The 14,724-nt window shown below is 44.0% G+C and overlaps 1 long non-coding RNA gene across 5 annotated transcripts in view; it reads left to right on the top strand.

The window, feature by feature from the left end:
* Positions 1-227: 227 nt before the first annotated feature.
* Positions 228-14,724, top strand: part of LOC307214327 — a 37,061-nt gene continuing 22,564 nt past the window's right edge. Inside the window, exon 1 of one of the 5 annotated variants that reach the window (XR_013837917.1) lies at positions 228-974. This is a non-coding gene — a long non-coding RNA (uncharacterized lncRNA). Of the gene's footprint in view, positions 975-7,299; positions 7,537-8,021; positions 8,132-14,724 lie in introns of those variants that run through there. The other 4 variants (XR_013837918.1, XR_013837919.1, XR_013837920.1 and 1 more) reach the window with 4 other exon arrangements.

A 14,724-nucleotide genomic window follows, 5' to 3' on the forward strand; every position in this document is an offset into this window, starting at 1 on the left:
AGAACTTTCTCTTCTCTGTAGAGACAGCGTGCTGCTTGTTCTTTTACTAAGTGTGCCCAATACACCTGAATGTTTTCAGTAGTAATTGGCTGGAGGTCTCCACTGAGCAAAAAACTCTCTACCCTAGCATTTTTACCAAGTTATTTTTGGCAACAAATTAATCAATATTTTTCATAGACCGGGCTTTCTCTAAACTTGTCAGTTTACTCTAATGTCATCCTGCCATCCCTCATGGGACTTTGAGCAGCAATAAGAATGTAAAAAATTGGTCTGATTTATCTTATGGAAACAAGACCACTGCTTTAAAAAAACAGTCTTGTTTTTTTGTGGCTGTTTGAGGTAACCCAATCTGATGCTTCAAAGAAGAGACTGGTAGAAGCAAAATTATTCAGCTGCAAGAATTATGGAGCTAAATACAATGCCATTGTTTCATTTATACTCATGTCAACCCACTGGGTTACCGTAGGCAGTATTCTTCAGCCTTGAGTCTTGAGGTGTTGGGCTGCAACTCCCATCATTCTGGCCATTGGCTAAACTGACTTGGGATGACTTGGAGCAGAGAAATATAAATGGTATGTTTCTGTTCTGGAGGTTCACAATTTAAAACATTTAAAACAGGAGCAGCAACACAAGGAAACACAAAAAAACAAACACAATTCTATTGGCTGGCCAACTTCTGTGTTTGGGACGTTACTCTGTTTTCCCTTCCTAGAGGAAGACCCATGTTAGTCTTGCAGCAAAGTCAACAAAGAGTTGCGTCACACAAGACTCTTTGTTGTCCTGTTCTCCATGGCATTTCTATAGCAACTACAACTTTTCAACCCCATCATGAAAGGTCAGGTCGAACAATAAAGTTGACATTCCAACTACAGACCACATGGGCTTAGGTGGCATGAATTCATAAATCTACAGGAAAGACTGAGGAACTAATGTTCTTCCTGAAATATGCAAGTACTGTATACTTTATGTTAAATGTACAGAATATCATTACTTATTTGCCCACAGTGTAAGTTGCTAAGGAAATGTTTGCATCACCCCATGATTGAATTTTGGTTGGGTCACTAAAGGTAAAGGGACCGCTGACCGTTAGGTCCAGTCGCGGATGACTCGAGGTTGCGGCGCTCATCTCGCTTTATTGGCCGAGGGAGCCAGCATACAGCTTCCGGGTCATGTGGCCAGCATGACTAAGCCGCTTCTGGCGAACCAGAGCAGCACGCGGAACCACCGTTTAACTTCCCGCTGGAGCAGTACCTATTTATCTACTTGCACTGGTGTGCTTTTGAACTGCTAGGTTGGCAGGAGTAGGGACCGAGCAACAGGAGCTCACCCCATCGCGGGGATTCGAACTGCCAACCTTCTGATCGGCAAGCCCTAGGCTCTGTGGTTTAACCCACAGCGCCACCCGTCTCCCTGGTTGGGTCACTAGGGACCATTTAAATTGCTTTGTATGCCTATCAGAATTCCCATTGTTGTGACTCCCTTATCTCTCCTTATAGGAATCTTCATCATATGCATTTCACGTTGGCTTGAACTGTTCCCCCCACCCCAACAGTTTCTGACTTCATTCTCTAAACAAAATATGACTGATATATAAGGAGTGTGCTTTATGTGAAGATACTGTGTGACTACTAAAAGCAGATCTGGGCACATGGGGTGATGCTTTCTATTCTTCTCTCACTAAACTTTTCAAAAATACTGTGATAATTGAACATATATCAGAGGACCAAATCCTATATTTCAGCTGTTGTGTAGAAGACACTGGAGGTCCTTCATCTCCACACAATTAGAGTGTTGCTTGGCAAGTAAATCAATTCCATTACATTAAGAGTTTTCATACCATTATTTTACATTCTTGGCGGCAGCTGGAGCTGACTTGTCACCACGCAAGGGGGATTTTTGTCTGCATCATGACTTAGAAAGGGAGGCATACACCTCCTTCTCACATACTGAATTCCAATAACTATTGGGGGGACTGCATTTGTAATTAATTAAAGAAAAAAATGAAGGTGTAGTTGCACCCTGTTCATTAACCATAAGGTATAGCTTGGCTCAGTCACTAAATTTGACCAGGGAAACTAACTTATTTTGATAGACAGCCATGCCATCTGCCAGGCCAAATATCTGTTGGATTTAGGGTTAAGGTTTGGGGTCCAGAGTTGAAAGTGACAATGTAATCAGCTAAAATGCATTTAAATTGATTGTGTTTCAGTGGCACTTTCAGGTAATTGGTTTTGCTATATGCACCTGTTCTGGCCCTCGCTCAACAGTGACTCCTTGACTCAGACAGGGCTTGATTTTGATTAGTGCTGGAACGCAGCTGTGAATGCAAATTACTCTGTCACTAAGTGATGCTTCTGTTTGTTATTTTACCACTTCATTGGCTTTCCAGTGTCGTGAAGTAATTCCTAAATTTACCTCTGATCTCTGTTGATTTATGAGAAGGGACCCTCTTGGAACTTCTCTTCATTCCCATGAAACACAAGATGTAACGGTGCTACAACTTGCAGGCCCAAAAGGCAGAACCTTTGCACATAGGGGAGGAAAAAATATGGCTATCCCCCAAGCAAGTGCCCAGAATTCATTTTGTGTTTCTAGAGAGTCAATTAAAATTTAAACCCTTCAGGAGACTATGGACTACGTGAGCAAACAGGCTGATCGTATTGTTCATTCTAGTTGTAACAGTGGGACATGACTTGGGCTGTCACAGCTAAAGCCGCACACTGGCCTTGGCAAATGAGAGCAGAACTGTCCAATTGCAGTCCCTGCCAGGGAAACTCCCTACCTGTCAACAAATCACAAGATGGCTGTGGGGACTGCCATAACTCTCTCTGACACCAATGTTACACAAGTACCGTTTTCCATGGGTGAAAGCTATGCAGCCAGGAGACGGGCATATATACTGTATGTATTGGCCTTTCCCTGTAGGCTTGTTAGTGACACCAGCAACGTTCTCCAATATGTGGAGTCTGAAAATCACTGGTGGTTTGCTGACCCCCATTTGGAAGATCATAGAATTCAATGGCTAGACAAGAAAATGGGTTTCTGGATGCAGTGTGTGTGTGTGAGGGGGTGTATTTAAAGCAGTGATGGTCAAACTTGGCCCTCCAGCTGTTTTTGGACTACAGTTCCCATCATCCCTGACCACTGGTCCTGTTAGCTAAGGATGATGGGAGTTGTAGTCCAAAAACAGCTGGAGGGTCAAGTTTGGCCATTACTGATTTAAAGGAATGAGACATAGGGCATGGTAAAGAGGTTGCTTGAGGGAGCAAAAGAGAGCCCACCAGTACCTGCAGGGAGAAAGGAGTATGGTCACCAGAAGGTCCTGATATGTCAGACCGTGGTCAGGATTCCTAATAAATTTAATACTCCCAAGAAATAAGTAGACTGCAACAGTCTATTTGTTAAGAAAATGTTTCTCATAAGCTTGCACTTTTTTCTTCTCTTCACAGCCTGGTTTCTTAACTCTCCCTCCATTTCCAATCTTTTTGTCTCATTCAAGTACTGGGAAGAAAAATTGGGATTCTGTGTTGCTTGTCATAATGTTAGCAAAAGGCTAAGCTAATGAATAAATTACTGGTCCTTCTTCCTTTGGGACTCTTCCCTTGTTTATGTGCAATAGTATGTATGGATTCTACTACTACATGATTGTATTGTGGATGTCCTATTGTTTTTAATAATGTAGAAGATAGTTTGCAGGACTGACTTTTCATGGATGTAAAGCACAATATGATGAATATTTTCCATGTTAAATTATAGTGATGTCTAAAATAAATTGTTTTTCCCATCATTGTCAATGATTTTCAGTAAAAAATGAGACGATGTTTAGTAAAACTTCTAAAGAAGCTGTAAAAATGATTATGGATGGAGAAACACATTTTATTGACTATAACTGAAGTGTGACTTAAATATAAACAGCAAATAAATATTGACTGCATTTGTAAAGCAGGAAAAATTTGTTTCGTAATGCAAATTTCTGAGGGATCAAGTTAATGTGTGTGGATAGTTTCCTTTCCTATGTTTGACAGCAATCCTATAGCATGATCCACTGGTGTGAGCGGCTTAGGATCCAGCAGATCTCTAGCTAAGCTGGGAAGTTCCTGGTACAGCAAGGCTATAGCAGCTTAGCTCCCACATCCTTGACTTAGCTGCAGATACGCTGGCATATCTCCCCCATTCCAGCTGTTGGGACCCAGCCGGCTGAGTTAAGCCTGGTGGATTTTAAGATGGTGTAAGCGGGTGGCGCTTTGGGTTAAATCACAGAGCCTAGGACTTGCTGATCAGAAGGTCGGCGGTTCAAATCCCCGCGGCGGGGTGAGCTCCCGTTGCTCGGTCCCTGCTCCTGCCAACCTAGCAGTTCGAAAGCATGTCAAAGTGCAAGTAGATAAATAGGTACCGCTCCGGCAGGAAGGTAAACGGCGTTTCCGTGCACTGCTCTGGTTTGCCAGAAGCGGCTTAGTCATGCTGGCCACATGACCCAGAAGCTGTACTCTGGCTCCTTCGGCCAGTAAAGCAAGATGAGTGCCGCAACCCCAGAGTCGTCCACAACTGGACCTAATGGTCAGGGGTCCCTTTACCTTTACCTTTACCTTTACCTTAAGGCTTGAAAAGGGGGCATGCTGGGAGCATTATGGGGGTAGGATCAAAGAAGGGAAACTTAGACTAGATCCTAAGCCATTTCAGTTTCATGGGACCTGGCAACATGATATACACTAAGCTGGCCAAAAGAGTGGCATAACTCAAACACTTTTAAAGGCTTGCCTTCACTCTGCCAGGCTTAGACCATTTCAGCAGCAGCTCCACTCCTGAATGAAGATTGGATATGTAATTTTATGCCAGCATTGGCATACCTTGGGGTCTCAAATTTCAGCAGTGCCCTGTTTGATGCCAAAATTGGACACCCCTATGCTGTCTGTCGCCTTCTATTCTGCATAATAGTTGCAGCACCCCCTGAGGCTCCACGCCCAATGCAACCGAAGAGGTCACGTACCCCTAAATCCACTTCTGATGCCAGCTTAATTTTCATCAGATTGTTTAACGCCAGCTACATGTGTAGATTATTGCTCCCTTGTGTTGTCCTTGCTACTTGCTACAGGGCAGAATATGTATCTCTGTCTCCCCTCCAGTCATTGAAAGTGGATGCTTCTTGCTTTAAGATGCTCAGAGAATACAAGTAATAGATCACTTGCCAACAATTTTCACATTAAAAACACATGCTGACTGGAGATAGACAATAGGTTTTAAGATAGTTTAAGGTTCAAGAATAGCAGAGTTGTCAATTTTGATGTGCATGTTCCTCATTTTACTGCAATCTGAAGTCAAACAAGCTTGGCACTCTAAAAATCAGTAAAATTTCTAAAGAGAGATGTGGAATGAGCATGCACAGCCTGGGCAATTATGCTTCTATATCATACCTTTTTCAGCTCTCTGAAGAAATTACTATATTTCTCCAACCAGATTGCTGGCACCTGTAAAAAGAATGAGATTTGCCTGCAAATGGATCTTTCCTTTGTCTTATCAGTGCCATACATCAAGAAGAGGGGATGAAAATAGGTTCTTAAAATTTGCTGCAGTAAGCTAGTGGTAGTAATCAGAGTCAGGCGAAAAATGAAATCAATTGGAAATACTTACTTAAATCAAAGCACAGAAATGATGCAAATATGCAAACTCAGCAATAATACCTGAATGAAATACCTGAATGAAAAGAATGCATGAATGCAATATAAGAGAGCGAGAGCAATATAAATGGAAAGCGATATTTGATTGGCAAATAAAAATAATTAACTGGACAGTTACCAGTAAAACATATTGTTGCATGCCACCCCAATCTCTGAGCAGTGCAAGATTCCAGGGGTTTCAAGCGCTTACCCAGGGTTCATGTTTCCTTTGGAATGAGATACAGCAGGAACTGCGGTGTCTTTATGGTTTATTTACACATATATACAACCTGAGCCTATGATGGAGGGGTTCACAGCATTAACACCCCAAGAGGGCCTCGCTTCCCCTATAGCCGCATCCTTGGATTCAAACAGAAATCAAACCTTGTTTTGTCTCTCTCTCCAGCTTGCTGCTTTTCTTTTTGCTCTCATCACTCCAACAACTCTCTGCTCCAAACTCTGCCTTTGTCCTTCTAAGTACCTTGAGTTGAGAGAGGGGCCCCGACTTGCCTTCTTGTGCAGAGCCCCATCCTTTGTTCCCTTAACAACCCATTACCTTACCAGGAAGCTAGCCTGGCTATTCCAACAATCAGAAAGGGGTGGGGTTGGCATTAGAAGGGTCTCAGCAGACAGCCCACTCCACCCCCCAAACTCACAACAATATATATTACTAAGCCCCAAACTGCATTCTCCCAAAATTTCCACCAGTCCAAACTAGTTAAAAGCTTTGCTGTGCTACAGCTGTACAGGCTCTTATTCTACATATCATGAAAATAAAAAAAATAATATATATAACTACCTTTTCAAGGAAGTATTCAAATGAACCAGTTTCTGCAGGTTCAAGAAAAGAGCTGAGATATGAATACAGGATCCTTTGGATAGGATCCAGAATAGTGACTGGAAGAAAGTTCTGGTGAAAATTGAAGGGAAATTAGAATAGTGAAGTCTGAGCCTCACAAAGGAATAAACAGAAAAATAAAGGGGGGGGGGGGTAACTGTATCTGTTCCAATCTGTTCATGAGCCAAATCTCCAGACCCAAAAAGACTGGCTTAAAGAAAATGACCAAGAACAGCTTCAAAAACTGGAAATAGTATATTCTCAAAACACTTTTTTTTTTAGGGGTCACTGTGCCTTTGGCTCCTTATGCCACCCTGCCAGTCCTGTGCCGCTTTGGGGGGCTGGGATCTGATCTGAATGATTTGCTGGGCTTGAGAAGAATTCAACAGCCATGCACCTTTCGATCCCAGTGGGATAAGCGGAATCAAAGGGTACATGGATGTTGCATCCTCTGCACTCCACCTGTGGGCGTTGGGGGATTCACTCTTCAAGGGCTGCGTCAGCTGGCTGTGCTCCCCCTCCACACGCAGGCGGGCAGGAGGCACAGTGCGGCCCTGCTTGGCTCTGGTGGTGGTGTTGCTGTGGCAAGTGTAGGCAGCAAGGGCTAGACTGGCACAGCAGACTCCGTTCACACTCCGTGCCCCGGTGTATGTGCATGTGTGCCCCGGGCACCAACAAACCATGCCACACCACTGGTCAACATGCAAAGGGTGAGTGAGGTATCCGCAGCTCTGGCAGACGTCTGTCCAGTTTATTATTTCCAATCCAGCACTTGAACACATTTGGGCCATGTCGCCGTAGGGTCAAGGAAGAAAAGTTTTACACTGTGGAAGAATTTCCATGATGCCGGAGCTGCGATTACAGTTTCAGAAATTGAGTTGTGCGCCCGTCAATTCATCTATATTACAAACAAAGGAAACAGACGTGGAAGGAGAACAGAAATGTGGCGTGAGAGAAAGTGAGCTATATAAAAAAGGAGATTCTGCCCAACTCTTTCAAGGGAAGAAATGGTTTTGCTTCACTTCCCACTACGACTGAGTCTAAGTGAGCATTGCCACTGGATTTACATTAAATTGAATCTTGGGGTTAATTAGGAGGGTTCCACTTGACAAACCATCTGTCGGGATTCCAACAGAAACAGAAAACAATTTGGTCATGTGTTGCAGAATTCCCCCTGAGGCTTTAGTGATACTTTAGATTGTCACCAAATTTCACCTGAAGTGAAAATTGAAGGCAAATATAGAAGGACCTTGTTTGGTCGAAGTATCTGTTCACATTTTGAAGGAAGTTCAAAGAATTTCAATATGACTAGTGACAGTTTAGTATTAGACTGGGTGTCACTTGAGAAGAACTCTTAAGCTGGATGGCTAAAGGAAGAGAATCATCCATCCTTAGAAGTCTCCAGTTACTACTTTTGCCTCCTTCTTCAACAACTTTCAGGGAGGCAGCCATGTTGTTCTGTCACAGCAGAAACAATAGAAGACCATTGTGACACTTTAAAGGCAAAAGAACATGCTATAATAAAAACGTGGTTGTTGTAGAAGCAGTTGCAACCAGCCACATCCTCAGAGATAAAGTTCTCTATAGACATTTTAATAGGAAAATTGGTGAGCGACTTCTCCCAGCTAGTGAACAGAATGTAAGTGAGGCTGGCACAGTTTTACATTGCTGAAATCCAAATTGTTAAGGCTGCTTCTTCTATGGTGAACTTGTGAGGTGCAAAAGGTGGATGATAATTGTTTAAGGCCTGGCAAATTCATTCTTTCTTTTTCAACTAGAGGAGGAGGTGGGGAGAAAACAAATGTGACTTTGACTAAATGTCGGCCTTTCTACTAGCTCCATTCTCTAAACTTATTTTCTTAAAAACAAACCACGGGATGGTTACAATATATATACAGTGGTACCTCGGTTTTCTAACGTAATCTGTTCCGGAAGACCGTTCGAGTTCTGAAACGTTCGAAAACCCAAAACTCAGTACAGAAGCCTCAATACGGAAAACTCAATATGGAAAACTCTACAGAAACTGCGTGGCATGTTCGACTTCTGAGGCAAGTTTGAAAACCGAAGCATTTACTTTTGTGTTTGCGGCGTTTGAAAACCAAAATGTTCGTCAACGGAGACGTTAGAAAACTGAGGTAGCACTGTATATAAGTTCTACTCCCCCTCCTGCCCCTCTAATAACATTGCCTGTATCTGAAATTCATAACACACCATAACTCTCACACTTAATATCCTGGTATCCAATGCTTCCCTCAACCCTCTAGAGCAGATTTTGAAGGGGCACAAGGTTGTAGAGGAGAGGAGGCATCATTGAAAATGGCCTTCCATTCTGCTGATGGGTCCCTCCCAGGGCCAGCCAACCCATGAGGCAAGGCTGAGGCAATTCCCTCAGGCAGCAGGATCCACAGGGGATGAAGAACTATGTCTATCTTTATTCTCCCCTTGCTCCTGGTGTACTTCTGCCCTCATGCCTTCTTCCCTGGCTGGGAGGTGGACGCCATTTTGGGGTCCACCTCAGGTGTCTAAATGTCTTGGTCCAGCCCTATCTCTAGGTGCCCTACTTCTATTCAGATTGGCTGGGGTTGAACTAAATGACCCTTGGGGTCCCTTCCCACTCTCTGATTCTATGACGGGGGAGGTTGCCTTGCAAGGGCCTTGGTTGGACATAAATGCCTTGCCTTCATATTCAGAATTCGGACAGTTGCACAGCCCTAGTCCATGACTTAGTAAAATAGGCATACATTCTAGTCAGAGAGGAACATTGCACTATTATACTAGTTCTACCAGCACACGCATTTCTGCTTTCCAGACAGAACAATAACCCCTCTCCTATTTTACACCCTGTTCCAGGAGGTTATCCTCATCTCCTAGAGCCAATTTGTGGGGGGTGTGGAGGTACACAGGGGAAAGAGAGGGTTGGAAAGTCCCATTACACTAAAAGGGCTTGTGCTGGCACCTGCTACTGCAGCTATCTAGAGGAAACTGGTCCATAAGTTTCTACATTCCCATAATACACACTTCATCCATCCATCCATCCATCCAAGCAAGCAAAAGGCATTGTCACAGTTCAAGGACATATTCTGAAAGCTCTTGAGCAAGGTGCAGAGCTGAGCCAGTGAGGGGGTGAGGTGGCCTGGGGAGAGCCCTGTGGATGAGATAAACACACATAGAGGGTCACCCCTGTCCTTAGTGATCTACTGCAAATCACCAACAGATTTGTGGGTGGTGTGCCCAGCCCTGTACTTGAAGAGCATAATTTCTGATCCCAGCAGGCAAAATACCATGAGTGGGATCTGAGTATGAAACAGTCTGAGCTAAATTAGGCCTTTTGCTTTTGAAGCTCCTTGGTGTTCAAATAGATTTTGCATGTACACTGCTGTTTGTTGTGGGTTTTGTTTCTGTTTTTTTTCATTTTGGGGGGAAAAACTATTATTAATGTGTGTTTTTAATGTGCGCTTGATCATATTTTGCATAATTATTTTATTGACGTAAACTGCCTTGGGCACTGTCTGAGGAAAAGCAAGTGTAGACATTTCATAAATAAAATAAATAATTGATCTCCTGAGGGCAGAGTAAAGCTTCATTATGGACGCAGCAGAGAAATTCAAGGAACAATCCCTCAGAGTTGATGAGCAGGGGGCGCACCGTAGAGCAGTCGAAGGCAGCTTTTCAAGGATGAATTGGGCAAGATATTGGAGACAGGTGCATTTGGGTATTTTTGTCCTATGGTAGAGATGGATTTGCATCCTTTTACAGAATGCAACCCTTCTTGGTGTATTAATATTTTAAACAAGCCAAGCGTAACCTCATGAGAAAGCTTAAAAGGTTTCAGCATGCATTGTTGCTGTTTTCCAGTGCTAAGAAATTGCCTATGTATTTCTGATAGGCGGGTTACTCATCCTGCTCCTTGACACAACAGCCATGAGTGTTGAAGGAACGAGTGAAGAATTGGGCTGCCTGCTGGGCCTGGAGACTGTAAATCTGACAGTAGTGACATTTATGATCAACGTTAATGGGAATGTCAGAGCTACAGGTGTTCAAATAGATGAGTAATACAGCATGTGACTATATGTGGTAATTAGCAATCCGCGGTTGCGCGGGGGTTACGGGATCCAGGATAAATTGTCAGAGGCCAATTAAAATGAGGTATATTGAGTATGATAATCAAGTCTGGTTAGAGCAGTTCTCCAGTTATTCCATAATAATGCTGCTGAAAGAACTGAAAGGTTGCTAAAGGCCATCAAGCATATTCTGGCTTAATGCAGAGGCCATAGTTTGCTTGTGCGTCATCCCTTAAAAACTGGTGACACCTTGTCTCCCAAATGGGCATGCACATAGAGCATACATAAGGTTAATGATGTGCGTCTGGACCTAGAAGGACCAGAAAACTATAAACATCACCCGGTCTGCATTTATACTCTGTGTTCTAGGAACATCTTGTTACAGGCCACCCCGATTACTGCTGAGCTGTCCACAGGATTCCAGGGGACTTCGCCCTCAGCCAGCGCATGTGCTGCTTAGACACAGTAGAGGTTGTCATAGATTTAAGAAATATTATTCATTCACATATTTACACTTGAATTTAGTTGGAGGGAGTCCAGATCTTACAGCATGCATGGTCATTTCAAGAGGGTCTTGTCTCCCACAGCAGTGCAGCACTTGAGTCCAAGGCATCTGTCCCAGCCTGCCTTCAGCCAGCCTGCCCAAGATGGATCTCTTTGTTCTCCCTTCTTCATCTCAGCACACCTTGCTAAAGGCAGTCTTTGCCTGTCACCTCACATCCAGTTACCCTGGCAAACTTCAAATCCCCCGTCTGTTGACACCTCAGCATAGTGGCCCGTGGCCCTGCATCATCATCACCATCATCATTATTAACAACAACAATAATTTTATTGTTCATATCCCACGCATTTGGTGGGTTGCCCCAGCTGCACTGGGTGACTTCCAACACATATAAAAACATAATATAATAGCAGACATTAAAAACTTCCCAATACAGGGCTGTATTCATGGCCCTAACTTGGCCAGGTCATTTTGAGTAGGCTAGCCCAGGAATTCCTCTCCAGCTTGTATTTCTCCTTTTATATCCCAGATAATCAAAATCCTACCTTTTATTAATTTCTAGAGTTTAGGGCAGTCCCACCCCCAAACCTATAACAATATGAAGCTTGACTTTTATTGAATCAGACTATTAGTCCTTCTGTGTGTGTTGTGTTGGCATCCATCTGTCTCGAGAGACAATGGAGTGCGCCTCTGGGGGTGAAGTCAACCCACTGGAGAATCACGGCACCTGCTGTGGCTGCAGAGACTGGTAACTTGTAACTGCTACCTCCCACATTGTTTTTTTCTGCATTAGCAGCACTGAAGTGATCTCTCCAGGGCACAAGCCTGGGTAATGTGTATCAGGGTCCTGCAATGGCCACCCATCTTGGCCTTGCTGAGGTTCACATAGCTCAGTATTGTCTACTCTGGCAGCAACCTTTCAGGATTTCAGACAGCTGACGTTGCCCGGGATTGAATCTGAGAACTTTCGCACGCTTAAATATATTTAAACATTAAACAGTTTAGAAGTGCTTCTTCCCCAAAAAAGTGGGGGGGGGGGAGTGAACATGTGCTGTAACACTGAGCCACCAGTGTAATCAGAGCACCACTTCTCTTCGGCCATATATTTATTTCCTGCAATGCAGCTGGGATATACTGAATTCCAGAAGAATTCCTGAGCAAGATAGCAGAAAGTTGCTTTTGCCCCACTCCCACAATAAGTTGGTTTACCCATCTGCTGTTAACTGCACAAAAATTGTTTCTCACATAATAATAATTATAATTTATTATTACGGTTGAAGACCAGCTGGTGAAACACAAGTGGAACTACAATCCCAAAAGCAAAACAAACATTTAAAACAATATACAGTCATACCTCGGGCTGAAGTTGCTTCAGGTTGAGCGCTTTCGGTTTGTGCTCCGCAGCAACCTAGAAGTAACGGAACACATTACTTCCGGGTTTCACCACTCATGCATGCGCAGATGGTCAAAATGACGTCACACACATGTGTGGAAGTAGCAAATCGCAACCCGTGCATGTGCAGACGCATAGGCGCGGGTTGCGCTTACTTCATGATGCGAACAGGGCTCCGGAACGGATCCCATTTGTATCCAGAGGTACCACTGTACAACAATGGATTTTAAGTTTAGCAATGCAGTAGGCATATAAACACATAAAAACTTAAGATAGACTACCATAGAGAAATGACCCAGAATAGCCAGTGGATCCGAGTTTTGGAATTTTCTTAACCTACTAGTTTGAATCGGGGGGTGGTCTGCACCTACAGATCTGTGCGCAGAATCTGGCGACAATCAGGGTCATCTTGTGATCTTTGACTAAGATCGAATTTTTGCTTTACCAGGAGGTCACATATTGTTTCCCTTTTTTAAGAGAGAGAGAGAGAGAGAGAGAGAGAGAGAGAGAGAGAGAGAGAGAGAGAGGGAGGGAGGGAGGGAGAGAGAACCCTGTTGTCACTTGTTAGGTTTAAAAACGCCAAAAATAACACCAAAGAAAGGAATAGCAGTGAGGGAGGAAAGCTAAAGGGGGGGAATCATTTTGACAATGTCAGCTGTAAGGTAAAGAGACCCCTGACCATTAGGTCCAGTCGTGGCCGACTCTGAGGTTGCGGCGCTCATCTCACTTTACTGGCCGAGAGAGCAGGCGTACAGCTTCCAGGTCATGTGGCCAGCATGACTAAGCCGCTTCTGGCAAACCAGAGCAGTGCACAGAAACACCGTTTACCTTCCCGCCGGAGCGGTACCTATTTATCTACTTGCACTTTGACATGCTTTCGAACTAATAAGCACTAATATTCCATTTGGACAATGCAGATCTCCCCTTGCTTTTTCCACATATCTGTCTTTCCTCCCTACAACAGAGTAACAATACTGTAGCTTTGGAGGGAGCAGTTCAGACTGGGAAAGTGGGGTGAAGGGGAAAAGCTTAGCTAACCCACCTCTCCTCAGTACAACTCTTCTAACCAAATAATAATAATCTTATTATTTGTACCCCGCCCATCTGACTGGGTTGCCCCAGCCACTCTGGAGCACGTTACAGGTCACAGTTTGAGAGAGAAAGAAAAAATAAGAGTTGGGAGAGCTAGTCAGGTAAGTTGACCCTTACCTGGTCTTCATCATCTAGGAAATCTGAACTGTTTGGTGGCTATCCTATGCAGCTAAGCATAAAGGTAAAAGGTAAAGGTACCCCTGCCCGTACGGGCCAGTCTTGACAGACTCTGGGGTTGTGCGCCCATCTCACTTAAGAGGCCAGGGGCCAGCGCTGTCCGGAGACACTTCCGGGTCACGTGGCCAGCGTGACATCGCTGCTCTGGCCAGAGCCAGAGCCAGAGCCAGAGCCGCACACGGAAACGCCATTTACCTTCCCGCTGGTAAGCGGTCCCTATTTATCTACTTGCACCCGGAGGTGCTTTCGAACTGCTAGGTTGGCAGGCGCTGGGACCGAGCAGCGGGAGCGCACCCCGCCGCAGGGATTCGAACCGCCGACCTTTCGATCGGCAAGCCCTAGGCGCTGAGGCTTTAACCCACAGCGCCACCTGCGTCCCTCGCATCTAAGCATAGGAAAGTGATAAAAAGATAGAGACGACCTAGATCCAGACTTTTAATAGTATCATACAGTACAATTTCTTTAGTTCTTTTCTTCAAGGACAAGAACGGTACCAGCTTTCCTTAAAATATAAGACCTAGTTTCTTATTTATGGCCCACATTTAGAACTAAAATTCCTATATCCAGCTTTCACATGCCGGCGTTTTATCTAGCTTATAAATAATCCAACAGTTGTCTGGCTATGCACTTTAATGCCAAGGCTGTAAATAAACACTTTATGTTGATGAGCCCCACTTAAAAATGCAGGCTTACCTTGGCAACCAGGTACTCCTCGACATGTCACTGGCATATAAATTCTTACATTTTTTTAGATCACTAGCTTGCTATTTTGCCCACTCCTTTGCAACTACATAAATTCAAAGAATTGCTTGCTGGCATCTCCTAATAACTTCTTAGAAATAACTAGGCATGCACTGCCGAAGATCTAACAGGCAGTTTCACGCCAATATGTGGAATTCACACACACACACACACACACACACACACACCTGCCTCTTTGGTCTCTGAACTTTATCAGCTCCCAATCCCTTTGCAATTGTTGACTTCATTAAATACCACAAGTTAGG

Source organism: Podarcis cretensis (genome assembly GCF_951804945.1).
Source record: "Podarcis cretensis genome assembly, chromosome: 4".
In the NCBI taxonomy this organism is placed as follows: domain Eukaryota; kingdom Metazoa; phylum Chordata; class Lepidosauria; order Squamata; family Lacertidae; genus Podarcis; species Podarcis cretensis.